The sequence below is a fragment of the Lactuca saligna genome, chromosome 1 (assembly GCF_052625555.1).
Source record: "Lactuca saligna cultivar CGN05327 chromosome 1, ASM5262555v1, whole genome shotgun sequence".
NCBI classification, from domain to species: domain Eukaryota; kingdom Viridiplantae; phylum Streptophyta; class Magnoliopsida; order Asterales; family Asteraceae; genus Lactuca; species Lactuca saligna.
Genome location: NC_136417.1, coordinates 95006858 through 95009464, shown reverse-complemented (window position 1 = coordinate 95009464; position 2607 = coordinate 95006858).

The window sequence follows — 2607 nt, the reverse complement described above, 5'->3', positions numbered from 1 at the left end:
TGAGATGGAAGTTTGGAAAAACTTGCCAGTAAGGAGATCGCGTTCCCATAATGTTTGTCAGCAAGCCTTAGGGAATCAGGTTGGGGATTCTAGTCAGGGCATGGGTTCAGTCTCGAATGATCGTCGTCGGATGTGTTTCGATCAGTAACCAGCGAATGAGATAGTATCAGAGTGTTGTAAGTCTGCAGGTGTAGTTGTGGCATTCACTAGCAGCCAGATAGTGTTAGATTGTTGTAAGTCTGTGGGTGTAGTCGTAACATTCACTAGCAGTCAGATAGTGTTGGAGTGTTGTAAGTCTGCAGGTGTAGCCGTAGCATTCACTAGCAGTTAGTTAGTATTAGAGTGTTGTAAGTCTGTGGGAGTAGTCGTAGCATTCACTAGGTTAGTAGACAGCGTGAGTCCGTGGTTAGGCCGCGGGAAGGATAGTATTACCCACCATTTCGGGTGTAGTAGTGAGAAGATGGAATCCACGGATTGGGTTTTGGAATTTACCTAGATGGGTTAGATCTGGTTAACCCAGAGATAAGACTGTGGAAGCCCCACTACAACTATGAGAGAAAGGAAGCAGTGGACGGCTTAAGGTCATTTATGGCATAAGGCTACAATTGGTCATGTAGCAGTCACGTTTAGCCGTGATTTGGTAACACCAGGATTCGAAGCACAGAACCGATCGGTTGGATCATGAGGTTGTTAGAGTGTCAATGGAATGATAACTAGTGGAAACTAGTTCCAGAGAAGGATTTTATTCAGAAGTTGTGTGAGGTGACTAAACAGGGAGTGCTTTGGCTCCGCAGGTCAGTGTTTCAGACAGTTTTGGGTCTCCAGCGGAAATGGTATTTGAGGATCTCATGTATGGTAAGCATAACAGATTGTTGAGTAATGCTAGGTCACCCCCGCAGGGTTCATCTATAATGATTTAGTATGAGTGGTCTCTCAAGGATTCAGACCATCTCGAGACAACAGATTTCAGACGGAGTAGATGTGATCTTGTAGCAAGGAATTCGTTCATCTGCAGAATTTAGGGCCTTGCGAAGGATGGCCATTTGAGTAATTTGATTTCTCAGGATCGTTGGGGGAATTAGAGTGCACTAGAGGATTGTTATTTGCGAGGAATTGTTTTAGTCTAAATGACCAAATGAAAGGTCAACGGAAGTGGCCAGCGAGAGTTGGATTCTTTTGGCTGGAGTTTTGAAAGGAGATTACAGAACAGTTGGACATAGCGGAATTCGAGGAAGAAGTCTAGTTTAAGTGGGGGAGAGTTGTAACACCCAGAATCAGAAAGACCAATAAAAGAAAGGAAAGGCTCTAAGTCAAGAGTCAACTCGTCGAGTCTAGGGAGCAACTCGACGAGTCGGAGCGGGATCCCGGGCATAAAGTAAGTGACCGACTCGGCGAGTCGGCTAGTGGACTCGGTGAGTCTGGTCTAGACAAGAAAAACCCTATTTAAAGAACATTACATCTCTTCCCCAGCCTCTTTGCTACCCTTTTGAGATCCAGAAACCCTAAATCGTGAGTGAGAGTCCTTAGAAGCAATTTGGAGCTTAGATAAGTGGTTTTTGTGAAGAGATCTTGAAGATCAAGAAGCTTGGATCAAGGGGGTTTACAGAGAATTGGATTATTCTTCAGTAGGAGGTCATCTTGGAGGTAATCAGTTGTTACCTTCACCCTTTTTGCATCTAGATATATTCTTGAATGAGATTTTGGGATATTTTGGCAAGATTGAGGTCTATTTCGGGTTTGGGGCTTAGATATGAGGTTGATACTTCAAATCTAGGGTTGTGATGGTCCAGAATATCTTAGATCAGTAGTCAGCGAGTCATTGGTGAAGCCCCTTTGTCTTAAACCCTAGCCCTAGAGTGCTTTGGGCCTATATCTCCTTGGTTTAACGTAAAGTTTGCAACTGTATGTGAGGGTTAGACTGTAGAAGGGTGGATCTAGGGATTGGAGCCCCTACATGGCTTGAAAAGCCACTATATGGATTGAGAACTGGAGAGACTCGGCGAGTTACATGGGTGAACTCGACGAGTTGTATGAATATGTGCATGGACTCGGCCAGTTGGAAGAACAACTCGGCGAGTCTATTGAAGATTGCCTAGGACTCGGCGAGTCTATTCTTGAACTCGACGAGTCAGGTCGCAGAACCCCCAACCTCTTCTGGTTAAGACACAGATCAGTGCGTTGCCTGGTGACTCAGTGAGTTGGACAGGATGGGACTCAGAGATTGTTGAACTCGACGAGTCCTCGGGTGACTCGGCAAGTTGAGTCGTATTTTGAGAGCTTCTGAGTTTTAGGACTCGGCGAGTCTACAGGTTGACTCGGTGAGTCATGTCAACTAGAAGGTTGAATTTGACCAGAAATTTGACTTAGTTGGACTTCTAGAGTTCAGTTTGGAACTAAGTGTTATATTGATATTAGTAGCTCGGGGAGCTAGTAGAGCAGCGGTTCAGAGAATTGTCAGACATCAGCCATAGAATCATCAATAGAGTTCAGCAGTTCAGGTGAGTTTCTGAAACGACCCAAAAATACGACCCAAAAATTTCGTTTTTCAATAATATCAAAACCATAATATGAGTATCATAACATAAAAACATGCGCGATGTATCCCAA